The 15,274-nt window shown below is 38.0% G+C and overlaps 1 long non-coding RNA gene across 1 annotated transcript in view; it reads right to left on the bottom strand.

Moving 5' to 3' along the window:
- The window catches only part of LOC132345726 (uncharacterized), a 95,966-nt gene extending 81,000 nt beyond the window's left edge, over nucleotides 1–14,966 (bottom strand). The window contains exons 1-2 of the long non-coding RNA XR_009495225.1: nucleotides 14,327–14,966; nucleotides 2,101–2,262 (exon numbers count right to left, since the gene is read on the bottom strand). This is a non-coding gene — a long non-coding RNA (uncharacterized lncRNA). The remainder of the gene's footprint in view (nucleotides 1–2,100; nucleotides 2,263–14,326) is intronic.
- Between the last annotated feature and the right edge of the window lie 308 nt (nucleotides 14,967–15,274).

Here is a 15,274-nt window from a genome sequence, read left to right as displayed (position 1 = left end):
TTCTTTGTCTCACACAGGTCCTCTTTCTCTCTCTCTATCTCCCTGTCTGTAGTTTGGTATTAATTCTGATTCTAGTTAGCCAGGAGAAGTAGAAGGCAGGTCACTTGAAAGGCAGTCTCTCAGTGGAAATGTTCACAGCTTAGTCAAGCACTTTCTTTTAGTTACTTTGTGTGAGACAGTTTCCTGCCTATACTTTGCTGAAGCAGCTGGGAGAGGCCTTCTTCAGAACAGAGCTAAAAGTATTTTTCATCAGTAAGAAAGACAGTCCTGTGGGCCCTAGGTCAATTAGAGGGCTATCATATGGACACGGAATTTTGCCATTGTGGAAAACTTTATGTCTTTCCTAGGCTTTACCTCTAGCAGAAATCTGAAATCAATGAGGGCATTGCATTCCTGCCCTAAATCTGTTTCCATACTAGCAACTTCTTGTAGCAATGGTCCCACTTTTACTTAAAGAAGTATTGATATTCAGGCAGGATGACCTAGGATATCTTTATCAGTTACTAAAATATTTAAATACTTTCACATTGATCGCTCCACCACTTACCTTCACACAAACCATCAAATAAAAGGGTGAGGCATAGTAACAGTCTTCTAGAGGAAAATGTTTTGATTGGCATCTGAGTTTTCAAATTCTTAAACATTTTATTAATGCCTCAGTTGACCCCACAGGAAGCTCTGGAAATCAAACAATCCATCATGTTTCTCACTGGAACAAGATGGCCAGGCATATGTATAACTCTCGCTGTCAGTCACTAGAGTGTGATGACTCAGGAAGGGCATGATCTTGAAGTCTGCTTTCTGCCGCTGAGGCAGCTTCCAAGCTAGCTTGTAGCTGAAGGGTTTCTGCTAGTGAGACTCCCATTCACAGTGGCAAGAAGTCCTTCTCTGAAGGGAGATATGGATAGCACGTTCCATGTCCATCACAGATCAATACTATCGTTTATTACACGACTGAGTAAAGATTAATGGGCTTTAGAATGGTCCTGTTTTTAAAAGATAATCTCAAATCAAATTTTTAGTAGATGCATGACGTGTTTAACTTGGGCTTCCAAAGAAATTAGGGCTAAAGGTATGTGGGATTAATATCTTCCTCTCGTTTAATAATTGTAGTTGTTTTTCCATTTCTCAAATGACTTCCTTTTTTGCCTATTTCTTTTTCATTTTCTCTACTCTCCTTGTAAAATACCCCTCCTCTAAATAAATAACAAATAATAAAATCTAGAAAGAGTAATAATATCAGGGTAAGGTTAATGTAGAATATAATAAAAGTGTAACCTTTTGGAGTCACAGATTTTGGAAACAACTTGGAGATTCCTTGATTACTGTTCGAATCTTTGCTACCCACGGACCATACCCTGTCAGGCTCCTCTGTCCACGGAATTCTCCAGGCAAGAATGCTGGAGTGGATTGCCATGCCTTCCTCCGGGGATCTTCCCAGCCAGGGATCAAACCCGTATCCCCGGAATTGGCAGGCCAGTTCTATACCACTAGCACTACCTGGGAAATCAGGTTCATAGTTGGAATTAAGCATTGTTGCTCAGTTTTCTCTGCTTGCTCTGCTCGCTATCATTTTTCTCAGGTGTCCCTGTAGACTAGAAGCAAATACCTAGGAAGATCTTAGACATTACCATCTCTATGAGCCTCTCGTCAATTAGAATACAAACCCTGAAGTAAAGTTTACTTTCTATACTGTACTGGATGTTGCAGCTCCAGGACAGCCAGAGGGAAGAGAAAAGGGCCATGAGCACAGAGAAGGGAGTATGGATAAAACGTGGCAACTGAGGCTACTTAACAAGAAAAGAAAACTGATTTCTGTCACTTTGAATATTGCCTGAGAAGCTGACTAAGGCGAGGAAGGACAAGAAGTTTATCTTCTTCCTTCTGGTCCCCTGTTGCTTGCTGTTCACCATTTGTCCCAGGTCACTAGTCTCCATATTTGCAAGGAACTGCTTTATGTAGCCCCAGCTGGATGTCACGGAAAAAGCCAAGCCCCTTTCACCACAGCAGGATGGTTCATTCACATTTGGAAATTGTAAGTAGAGCCAGACTCCCCACAGCACCAGTGGCATTGTAATGGAAGCTGTGTGCAGTGCTTACCTTCATCTTTGGAAAGGCTGAGGCAACCATAGTTGTCAGGAGATAGGGCCAAAAGCCTAACTTGGGGCTACATGCCCGGGCAAGTCATTCTGGCCTAGGTTGAACCTGGTTGAGGGGTTGCTGTTGGTGATCCAGAAGAGCAGCTCACTCAGCTAAACAAACCTGGGAATTCACACAAATTGGGTTCACTGTAAACTACTTGATAAAATTCCAAACGGTATCATATGCACATAAATGAAAACCAAGGGTCTTATGAGTCCTGGGTTATTAACTCCTTATAAAAATTCAGGGGAGGAAATCAGCTTAGAAATAATGGAGGCGAGTTTCATCATATTATTGTGAAAAGAACTATAAAGTTACTTACTCAAAGTTACAGAGAACTCTTGAAATCGCAAAGCAGAACTCAGGTCTATGGATTCATAAGTAAACAATTTTTATTCACTGAACTGTACTGCCTCTCATTTCATATACTCAAATCTTTAGAAAGATATACTTAGCACAGAATATTTGTCAAAATGATATACATCTGACCAGCTTTATGAAAAAAATATACATTCAAGGAAATAGGCATAGGAAAAGGTAAATTATTAACATTGTGGAAACATTTTCTGATAGCACAAATTGAAATACTTCTAGTTACTTTAGAATAATATGTTAAATATCTGACAATGACCTTAAATTATCCAGTTCATGGAATTGTTAATTTGGTGTTGATGTGCTTTTCCCTTTCCCAATTTGGAACCAGTCTGTTGTTCCATGTCCAGTTCTGTTGCTTCTTGGCCTGCATACAGATTTCTCAGGAGGCAGGTCAGGTGGTCTGGTATTCCAATCTCTTTAAGAATTTTCCACAGTGGGATGTGATCCACACAGTCAAAGACCTTGGCATAGTCAATAATGCAGAAGTAGATGTTTTTCTGGAACTCTCTTGCTTTTTTGATGATCAAACAGAAGTTGGCAATTTGATCTCTGGTTCTGCTGCCTTTTCTAAATCCAGCTTGAACATCTGGAAGCTCACAGTTCACATACAGTTGAAACCTGGCTTGGAGAATTTTGAGCATTTCTTTGCTAGTGTGTGAGATGAGTGCAATTGTGTGGTAGTTTGAACATTCTTTGGCATTGCATTTCTTTGGGATTGGAATGAAAACTGACCTTTTCCAGTCCTGTAGCCACTGCTGAGTTTATCAGATTTGCTGGCATATTGAGTACAGCACTTTCACAGCATCATCTTTTAGGATTTGAAATAGCTCAACTGGAATTCCATCACCTCCACTAGCTTTGTTTGCAGTGATGCTTCTATGGCCCACTTTACTTCACATTCCAGGATGTCTGGCTCTAGGTGAGTGATCACACCATTGTGGCCATCTGGGTCATGAAGATCTTTTTGGTATAGTTCTGTGTATTCTTGCCACGTATTCTTAATATCTTCTGCTTCTGTTAGGTCCATACAATTTCTGTCCTTTATTGTGCCCATCTTTGCATGAAATGTTCCCTTGGTAGCTCTAATTTTCTTGAAGAGATCTCTAGTCTTTCCCATTCTATTGTTTTCCTCTATTTCTTTGCACTGATCACTGAGGAAGGCTTTCTTATTTCTCCTTGCTATTCTTTGAAACTCTGCATTCAAATGGGTATATCTTTCCTTTTCTCCTTTGCCTTTAGCTTCCCTCCTTTTCTAAGCTATTTGTAAAGCCTCCTCAAACAACTATTTTGCCTTTTTCATTTCTTTTTCTTGAGGATGGTCTTGATCACTGCCTCCTGTACAATGTCACCAACCTCCATCCATAGTTCTTCAGGCAGTCTGTTTATCAAATCTAAACCCTTGAATATATTTGTCACTTCTACTGTATAGTTGCAAGATTTGATTTAGGTCATATCTGGATGGTCTAGTGGTTTTCCCTACTTTCTCAATTTAAGTCCAAATTTTGCAATAAGGAGCTCTTGATGGAGGTGAAAGAGAGTGAAAAAGTTGGCTTAAAACTCATCATTCAGAAAACTAAGATCATGGCATCTGGTTCCATCACTTCATGGCAAATAGATGAGGAAACAGTGAAAGACTTTACTTTTTTGGGCTCCAAAATCACTGCAGATGGTGACTGCAGCCATGACATTAAAAGATGCTTGCTTCTCGGAAGAAAAGCTATGACCAACCTAGACAGCATATTAAAAAGCAGAGACATTACTTTGCTAAGAAAGGTCCATCTAGTCAAAGCTATAGTTTTTCCAGTAGTCATGTATGGATGTGAGAGTTGGACTATAAAGAAAGCTGAGAGCCAAAGAATCGATGCTTTTGAACTGTGGTGTTGGAGAAGACTCTTGAGAGTCCCTTGGACTGCAAGGAGATCCATCCAGCCCACCCTAAAAGAAATCAGCCCTGAGTATTCACTGGAAGGTGAGTATTCAAGAAGCTGAAACTCCAATACTTTGGCCACCTGATGTAAAGAACTGACTCATTGGAAAAGACCCTGATGCTGGGAAAGATTGAAGGTAGGAGGATAAGGGTATGAGAGAGCTTGAGATGATTGGATGGTATCACCAACTGGATGGACATGAGTTTGAGCAAGCTCTGAGAGTTGGTGATGGACAGGGAAACCTGCTGTGCTCCATTCATAGGGTCACAGAGTCGCACACTACTGAGTGAGTGAACTGACTAACTGGGCTTTTCCCTAAAGAGACCCACTGAAAGTATGTGCAAAGCATTGTACATGTGTGCATTTTCAAGAACCTCAATGTCTGTTAAAGGTTAAAAGGTTAAATAAGAAGAAGAGGAGGAGGAGCAAGAGGGAAAAAAAAGAAAGCCTTTATTTTACTGCCTTCTTTTATCTAGTAAGTCTTAGAAACCCAGAGAAGTGACAACATTGTCAACATCATAAGATGAGTGTGGGGTAGAACTGGGACTAAATTACTGGCTCTGTGACTCTAAAACCAGGGTGATTCCCACTAATGAAAACCTTCCTTAGGGCATTTTGGACCATTAACTTCCCCCCGCCCCCAGCATATCTAAGACTGAGAGACTTGGGTTCTACTCCTGGGTCTGGAAGATCTCCTGGAGAAGGAAATGGCAACCTACTCCAGTATTCTTGCCCAGAAAAATCCCATGGACAGAAGAGCCTGGCAGGCTAGAGTTCACGGGGTTGCAAAGAGTCTTACACAACTGAAGCAACTCAGCACACATGTAAGTGTTAGAAGAACTAAGAAAAGAGATGGAATTTTTATTATTTTCTTTAAGACAGCTTACAGGTCAAATGTCTGTAATTTTGTAAGACAAAAGTGAAAACCTAGGAGCCTTTCTCAAGATGGCAATCTATTAATGACAACTCTGAACCAGACTCTATGATTCTAACTTCCTTCTGCTCATGTTACCATGTATTATTATTGTATCTAAAAGGAATAATAAGCAGAAATTATTGGAAAGCATTTATATGTCAGTTGTATATTCACAAAATCAACATTTATGAACTTGTTTTAGTTGTAAATTGCCCTTTGTGAGACAAGACAAAGTAAGAAGAATAATTTTTATATAATTGAAACTGATTTTTTACTTTTTTAAATTATTTTTTAATTGAAGGATAATTGCTTCACAGAATTTTGTTGTTTTCTGTCAAACCTCAATATAAATAAGCCATAGGTACACATAATGTCCCCTCCCTCTTGAACCTCTTTCCCATCTCCCTCCCGATTCCACCCTTCTAGGGTAATACAGAGCTCCTGTTTGAATTCTCTGAGACATATAGCAAATTCCTGTTGGCTCTCTATTTTGCATATGGTAATGTAAGTTTCCATATCTTATCTCATCCTCTCCTCCCCTTTCCCCATGTCCATAGGTCTGTTTTCTATGTCTATTTCTCCACTGCTGCAATGCAAATAAATTCTTTGGTACCATCTTTCTAGATTCTGTACATATGTGTTCATATATGATATTTCTCCTCTTTCTGACTTGCTTTACTCTGTATAACTGGCTCTAGGTTCATCCACCTCATTAGAATTGATTCAAATGCATTCCTTTTCATGACTGAGTAATATTCCATTGTGTATATGTACCACAACTTCTTCATCCATTCATCTGTCAATGGAGATCTAGGTTGCTTCCAGGTCCTAGCTATTGTAAATAGTGCTGCAATAAACAATGGGATACATGTGTCTTTTTTCAGTTTTGGTTTCCTCAGGGTATATGCCTACGGGTGGGATTGCGGGGGCATATGGTGGTTTTATTCCTAGTTTTTCAAGGAATCTCCATACCATCTTCCATGGTGGCTGTATCAATTTACATTCCCACCAACAATGCAAGAGGGTTCCCTATTCTCCACACCATCTCCAGGTTTATTTATTGTTTATAGATGTTTTGATGATGGAAAGATGCTTACTCCTTGGAAGGAAAGTTATGACCAACCTAGATAGCATATTCAAAAGCAGAGACATTGCCAACAAAGGTCCGTCTCATCAAGGCTATGCTTTTTCCTGTGGTCATGTATAGATGTGAGAGTTGGACTGTAAAGAAGGCTGAGTGTTGAAGAATTGATGCTTTTGAACTGTGGTGTTGGAGAAGACTCTTGAGAGTCCCTTGGACTGCAAGGAGATCTAACCAGTCCATTCTGAAAGAGATCAGCCCTGGGATTACTTTGAAAGGAATGATGCTAAAGCTGAAACTCCAGTACTTTGGCCACCTCATGCGAAGAGTTGACTCATTGGAAAAGACTCTGATGCTGGGAGGGATTGGGGGCAGGAGGAGAAGGGGAAGACAGAGGATGAGATGGCTGGATGGCATCACTGACTCAATGGACGTGAGTCTGAGTGAACCCCGGGAGTTGGTGATGGACAGGGAGGTCTGGCGTGCTGCGATTCATGGGGTCACAAAGAGTCAGACACAACTGAGCGACTGAACTGAACTGAAGTGATTCTGACCTGTGTGAGGTGATATTTCCTTTTAGTTTTGATTTGAATTTCTCTAATAGTGATATTGAATATCTTTTCATGTGTTTGTTAGCCATCTGTATGTCTTCTTCAGAGAAATGTCTGTTTAGATCTTTTTCTCAGTTTTTGATTGGGTTGTTTATTTTTCTGGTATTGAGTTGTATGAACTGCTTGTATATTTTGGAAATCAACCCTTTGTCAGTTGTTTCATTTGCTATTATTTTCTCCCACTCTCAGGGTTTTCCTTTCACCTTGCTTATAGTTTTCTTTGCTGTGAAAAAGCTTTTAAGTTTAATTAGATCCCACTTGCTTACTGTCAGGAAGCATTTAACAGGAGGCTTCCTGTGTGCTGTTTTGGATCTGTCATGAATTCTCTGTTCCTTATTAATTCCTGAATATTCAGGAATTAAGAGGAGTGGCAAACTGCTCCAGGGGCTGAGGAATGCATGCATTTCCTTCGTTAGTTTTTCCGTATGTTGATAAGTAACTATTTACGACAACCCTCTATCTTTGATATGGATTGCCTTATGTTTCCTTGATAATTTGTAAGTCTGGACTTTTGATCTTTATCTTTGCTGAACAAAGCTACCTTTTAAGACAGTATATATACCCACACTGTGTTGAATGAACACTTTTGTTCCATCAGAGCTTGGGTCCCCGTGTCTCTCTCTCTCTCTCTCTCTCTCTCTCTCTCTGGCTAATTCTCTGGAGCGTAGAAACCCATCGTGCTCACTCTCTTGCCCGGGCTTCTAAGACCCTCTCAAGAGGGTGCATTGTGCCTTCACCCCCTCGAGAGGGCGCCCGGTGCCTTCGTGAGCAACACAAGCCCTTGTCAAGGGCTTTTTTGGTTTTCTGCATAAACCAAAGAATATCAGCCTCTTTCTGTCTCTCTTTTACTTTCTTATCATTGACTCCAGACCACCAGGTTCTGGTCCATTAAAGGACCTCAAAAGCTTATTTTTGTTTTTATTTCCATGACTCTAGGAGATAGGTCATAGAGGATCTTGCTTTGTTTTATGTCATCAAGTGTTCTGCCTATATTTTCTTCTAAGAATTTTATAGTTTCTGGTATTACATTTAGGTCTTTAATCCATTTTGAGTTTATCTTTGTGTATGGTGTTTGGAAGTGTTCTAATTTCATCATTTTGCATGTAGCTGTCCAGTTTCCCCACCACTTATTGAAGAGGTTATCTTTGTCCCATTGCATATTCTTGCCTCCTTTGTCAAAAATAAAGGTACCCATAGGTACATGGGTTTATTTCTGGGCTTCTTATCTTGTTCCATTGGTCTATATTTCTGTTTTTGTGCCAGTACCATACTGTCTTGATTACTGTAGCTTTGCAGTATAATCTGAAGCCAGGAAGGTTGATTGCTTCAGCTCCATTCTTCTTTCTCAAGACTGCTTTGGATATTCAGGATCTTTTGTGTTTCCATATGAATTGTGAAATTTTTTGTTCTAGTTCTGTGAAAAATGTCATTGGTAATTTGATAGGGATTACGCTGAATATGTAGCTTGCATTTGGTAATATAGTTATTTTCACGATATTGATTCTTCCTACCCAGGAAGATGGAATATCTCTCCATCTGTTTATGTTGTCTTTGATTTCTTTCATTGGCGCCTTATAATTTTCTGTATACAGTTCTTTTGTCTCCTTAGATAGGTTTATTCCTAGATATTTAATTCTTTTTGTGCAAGAGTGAATGGAATTGATTCCTTAATTTCTCTTTCTGATTTTTCATTGTTAGTGTATAGAAATGCAAGTGATTTCTGTGTATTGATTTTGTATCCTACAACTTTGCTAAATTCACTGATTAGCTCTAGTAATTTTCTGATAGTAACTTTAGGGTTTTCCATGTAAAGTATCATGTCATCTGCAAACAGTGAGAGCTTTAATTCTTATTTTTCCATCTGAATTCCTTTCATTTCTTTTTCTTCTCTGATTGCTATAGCTTGGGCTTCCAAAATTATATTTGATAGTAGTGGTGAGAGTGGACACCCTTGTCTTGTTTCTGATCTTAGGGGGAATGCTTTCAGTTTCTCACCATTGAGAATAATGTTTGCTGTGGGCTTATCATATATGGCCTTTAGTATGTTGAGACAGCTTCCTTCTATGCCCATTTTTTGAAAAGTTTTAATCATAAATGGGTACTGAATTTTGTCAAAGGCTTTTTCTGCATCTACTGATATTATATATGGTTTTTATCTCTTAATTTATTAATATTGTATATCACATTGATTGATTTGTGTATATTGAAGAACCCTTGCATCCCTGGAATAAAATCAACTTGATCATGGTTTATGAGCTTTTTGATGTGTTGCTGAATTCTGTTTGCTAAAATTTTGGTTGAGGATTTTTGCATCTATGTTCATCATTGATATTGGCCTGTAGTTTTCTTTTTTGTGTGTGTTGTCTTTTTCTGGTTTCGATATCAGGGTGATGGTGGCCTTGTAAAATGAGTTTCTAAGTGTTTCTTCCTCTGCAATTTTTTGAAAGAGTTTTAGAAGGATAGACATTAGCTCTTTTCTAAATGTTTGAAGAATTCTCCTGTGAAGCTATCTGGTCGTGGCTTTTGTTTTTTGGGAGATTTTTTTATCACAGCTTCAATTTCAGTGCTTGTAATTGGGTTGTTCATAATTTCTATTTCTTCCTGGTTCAGTCTTGGAAGACTGACGTTTTCTAAGAACCTGTCCATTTCTTCCAGGTTATCCATTTTATTACCATATAGTTATTCATAATAGTCTCTTATAATTTTTTGCATTTCTGCATTGTCTGTTGTAACCACTCCTTTTTCATTTCTAATTTTGTTAATTTGATTCTTCTTTCTTTTTTTCTTGATGAGTTGCCTAAAAGTTTGTCAGTTTTGTTATATTCTCAAAGAACCAGCTTTTAGTTTCATTAGTTTTAAATTATTTTTAATAACTAATTATTAATACTTATTTTATTAGTTGTTTCTTTCATTTCTCTTTTTATTTCCTCTCTGATCTTTATGATTTCCTTCTTCTGCTAATTTTGGGATTTTTTAGTTTTTCTTTTTCCAGGTGTTTTAGATGTAAAGTTAGGTTGTCTATATGAAGTTTTTCTTGTTTCTTCAGGTAGGATTGTACTCCTATAAAATTCCCACTTAGGACTGCTTTTGCTACACCCCAAAGTTTTGAGTTGTGTTTTCATTGTCATTTGTTTCTAGGAATTTTTTTATTTCCCTTTTGACTTCAGTAACCTGTTCATTATTTAGAAATGTATGGTTTAATCTCCATATGTTTGTGTTTTTTCATTTTTTTCTTGTAATTGATGCCTAGTCTCGTAGTGTTGTGGGCAGAAAAGATGCTTGATATGATTTCAGTTTTCTTAAATTTACTGAGGTTTCATTTGTGACCCAAGATGTGGTCTATCATAGAGAATTTTCCGTGTGCACTTTGAAGAAGATGTATTCTTCTGCATTTGGATGGAATGTCCTGAAGGGATCAATGAGATCCATTTCATCTAATGTATCATTTAAGACTTGTGTTTCCTTATTAATTTTCTGTTTTAATGATCTATCCATTGGTGTAAGTGGGGTATTAAGGTCTCCTACTATTTGTTACTATCAATTTCTCCTTTTATGTCTGTTAGTGTTTGTCTTATGTATTGGGGTGTTCCTATGTTGGGTGCATAGATATTTACAATTGTTATGTCTTTCTCTTGGATTGATCCCCTGATCATTATATAGTGTCCTTTCTTATCTCTTATAATATTCTTTATTTTAAGGTCTGTTTTGTCTGATATGATGATCACTATCCCTGCTTTCTTTTGATTTCTATTTGCATGGAATATATTTTTCCATCCTCTCACTTTGAGTTTATATGTGTCTTTAGATAGACTACCAGAGAACTCCTATCTCTAGGGAGTAGCAAATAGTGAGAACTCCCACAAAGGGAACACTTGAATACAAGACCCAGCATCACCCAACTACTAGTAGAATTCTCTGTGGAACACCTCATCCAAACCACAAACAGCACAAAAATGCAAACAAAAATCATCAGCAGACAGGATTATCACCTCACTCAGCCATGTCCATTAAAGGAAAAAAAAGCTCAGCACAAATCTTACCATTTATTTATGCAGCTTACACAAACCACTGGACCAACCTTAGGAGGGCAGAAATCAAAAAGAAGAAATAATTCAACCATGAAGCCTGGAAAAAGGAGACCTCAAATACAATAAGTTTAAAAACAAATAATGAAAGGCAGGGATATACTATGCAAATGTACAAACAAACTAGAAACACAGAAGTCCAAATAAATGAAGAGGAAATAGGCAAACTACCTGAAAAGCATTCAGAATAATGATAGTAAAGTTGACCAAAACCTTGAAAATAGAATGGAGAAAATGCAAGAGTCAATTAACAAAGATGTGGAAAAATAAAAGAACAAACATACAAACAAACAACACAATTACTGAAGTTAAAAATATTCCAAATGGACTCAATAGCAAAATATCTGAAGTAGATCAGTGAGCTGGAAAATAAAATGGTGGAAATAACTGCTGAAGAGCAAAATAAAGTAAAAAGAATTTTAAAAACAGGATAGTCTCAGAGACCTCTGCTGCTGCTGCTGCTAAGTCAGTTCAGTCATGTCCAACTCTGTGCGACCCCATAGATGGCAGCCCACCAGGCTCCCCCATCCCTGGGATTCTCCAGACAAGAACACTGGAGTGGGTTGCCATTTCCTTCTCCACAGAGACCTCTTAAACACACCAACATTCAAATTATAGAGGTCCCAGAGGAAGAAGAGAAAAAGAAAGGGATGAGAAAATTTTTGAAGAGATTATAGTTGAAAATTTCCCCAACATGGAAACGGAAATATCAATCAAGCCCAAGAGGCACAAAGAGTCCCATACAGGACAAACCCAAGGAGAAACATTCCAAGACACATACTAACCAAACTAACAAAGACTAAGCACAAAGAAAGAATACTGAAAGCAGCAAAGGAAAAACAACAAGTAACATACAAGGGAAACCCCATACATTTAACAACTGATCTTTCAGCAGAAACTCTGCAGGGAAGAAGGGAATGCCAGGATATATTTAAAGTACTGAAAGGGAAAAATCTACCAAGATGACTGTACCCAGCAAGGATCTCATTCAAAATTGATGAAGAAATCAAAAGCTTTTCAGACAAGCAAAAGTTAAGAGAATTCAGCACCACAAAACCAGCTTTACAACAAATGTTTACAACAATTCAAGGGACCTTATATAGTCAGGAAATAAAAGAGAAGAAAATGATCTACAAAAACAAACCCCAAACAATTTAAAAAATGGCAAAAGGAACATGTATATCAATAATTACTTTAAATGTAAATGGATTAAATGCTCCAACCAAAAGACACAGACTGGATGAATGCTGTCTACAAGAAACTGATTTTTTAAACTGAAAAATATTAGTTAGCTATGGTGACTCTATTTTTTCAAAGATGTAGTGAGAAACAGGCTATTAATCCTAAGTTCAGTCACTCAGTCGTGTCTGACTCTTTGTGACTGCATGGACTGCTACACACATGCTTCCGTGTCCATTAACTCCTGGAGCTTACTCAAGCTCATGTCCATCAAATCTTATCCTTTGTCATCCCCTTCTTCTTTGCCTTCAATCTTTCCCAGCCTCAAGGTCTTTTCCAAGGAGTCAGTTCTTCGCATTAGGTTGCCAAAGTATTGTTCCTAGACTACATATAAATAAGTTTATTTGGTATAAATTACCTGATTATCTAGCAAAGCTCAATTAATTTTGCTTCTACATCTGTCACTTACAAAAAAAAATTTTTTTTGAAGTAGTTTACTTTTATCCTTTAATATAGATTTAATTTTTTACCCCTAATAACAATTCTGATTTCAAACTGTATTTCAGCATTCTCTCTTAAGGTACAAACCTAGTATTTTAAGAGTTGGTGTCTTATTAGGGACTGTTTGTGGACCAGTAAGGTTTTTGAGTTTTTCTAAATTCTTGGGTTCTGTTTTCTTTCAAGGCAAATTCACTTCTAGTCATTACATTCCATGGTCCTTGTATTTCCTTTATGTTTTTGCTGCAGTAATGCTGCCTAAATGCTGCCTTTTTTTCTTCATCTTCTTCTTACCTAACTTGGTGATGTGACAATTACCCTTTATTTGTACTAAAACTGCAGAGTAAGTTCTACTTGATTCATCCCTTATCTGAAAACTGTCTTCCCTTTGAGATCCATGTCGATAATTGAATTTCTGTAGCACATGGACTGGGGGTAGAGAAGGCTGCAGAGCCCCAGATGGGTTCAACAGGAATCTGTGGTCTCTGCATTTGATTGCATCCAAGCTTTGTTACATGTCCCGGACCTGTACTCATTTCACAGTGCCTGGGAGGCATCCATGTCCAGTTTGGGAATAGCTCCTGACTTCAGATAATTTCCCTAACTCAACTCAAAGAAGTTGACCCATTCACCCTGGCCAGTTGTTCTCTCAATACAGTCATTTCTATTTGCCAACAATAGAGGAGAGAAATACATGCATTACATGTGTTTTGCCAATTGAATTAAAAGTCTGGGGGGTGGGTTTGAGGAGATAGGAGGGAAGGATCTCTGTCAGCAATGCCTGTTTCCAATTTGCTCTCCAATTCTGGCTTATGTATTTCATCTTACAACTTCTGTTTGATTAAATTGTGGTTAGTTAGCTCTGAGTATTTTGTGGGCATGTTTAGATTTCCCCTAAAAGTTTGATATCTGTTAGGGAATCATCAAAATGGTAATGTACAGTGGTTTTCCTTGTCCTTTGCAGGGACTCAGGAGAGGGCAAGTGGAAATATCCACCTCCTCCCTCTTCCAGAATCCCTAATCTCATGCTGTGTTTTCTATTAGTCTCCTGAGTGAAATGATTAGTGATATTTGGGGAAGGGGAAGTACTGTTTTCTTATCTAATCCCCATCACACTTACTAACACAAACTGAGCAGAATTCAGAGCTGCTTAGACTGCCCCAGATCAAGACATAGCAACATTTTGAAACTTCTATTAAGTTCTTTTCTTGCCTTCTAATCATTGTGCTGGTACAATTTTACTAGGCTTAGTTTTCTGTAACTATTTTTTTTTCCCCATCTTTTTTGGGCAGAGATACTTTGTCATCTTGACATCAGTTTACTATCTTCAAGTTAAAGTCTGGAGAAGATAACTTTTTAAATGACTAAAATATGAAAATATTCACAGAGACACTATTATAGTCAGTGCTAATGGACAAAATCTACCAAAAGAGTAAAAGCAATATTAATACTCTCTTAATGTTTTCACCCCATGCATTTTTGTCCTCATATCTCTGGTCTATTTTTCTCACCTGGAATTGAAATAATGAGAAAGAACAAGTTTCCTGGTCTCAAGAGATATCCCTCAATATGTCATATTGTTCTGATCATGTGAAGGGAAGAGAAAGCAGAGACCATGTAACTGAGAAGGTCCCATCAAGTAAGATTATGTTTTCTCTTTCACTGTGTCCCCTGGGTAGTCACAGCATATACTATGAAGGTTCTTAGAATGTTCTGGAATCCTAGTGTCTTGTTTTCCATCAATGAAAGGACTTGTTAATCACTAAGAAGGGAATGGTTAGCATGATCAGCATTCTGACAAAAGACTTGCTTTGGCTTCCACTCTTCATTCCAATACACACACATTTGGTCATCATGGACTACAGTTACCCTCCAGACGTGTAACTGGAGAAATAGTGTTTAGAGTTTCCTTTTATAGTTTGGCTTCCCTCGCTGAGATCCCTTCCGTGCCTATATTAAAATCTTTCTCTGGAAAAGACAATGGGCACAGTCAAGGAAGTTGATCTGTTTCACTGAAGGCAATACCTACTGTTACTAAAGAGTAAAACTGGAAGGCAGATGGCTTTCTAGTTCAGGAATTCAACCAAGTCTCCTAGGCTGGCTTTGCTGCCAAGACTCTCCAATATTCTTCACAGCATACAGTTACATCAATTTAATAGGTGCCTCACACAAGAGCCAGTTAGGAATGTAATCTTTTTTTTTTTTTCCCATCAATGAGTTTCCCTGATTTCATCAAAGTGCCAAGCAGATAGTTGAATTAAACTGCTGCAATAATATCACATTGTCAGAACTGCAAGGTGCAACTTCACAGAGGAATTGGTACCTTTAAAATACTTAACAAGGCTGCACACATGCACACCTGTAGGTGTGTGCATGTGAAATTCCCTCCATTCTACTAAATAAAGAAGTTGTGTAATAATTGTAAGGGTGACATTCAATTCCTAAGAAAGTGGTCATTA

This window comes from Bos taurus, chromosome 7 (genome assembly GCF_002263795.3).
Source record: "Bos taurus isolate L1 Dominette 01449 registration number 42190680 breed Hereford chromosome 7, ARS-UCD2.0, whole genome shotgun sequence".
Classification (NCBI taxonomy): domain Eukaryota; kingdom Metazoa; phylum Chordata; class Mammalia; order Artiodactyla; family Bovidae; genus Bos; species Bos taurus.
The sequence above is the reverse complement of the archived record's forward strand: the minus strand, read 5'-3'. Positions and strand labels throughout refer to the sequence as shown.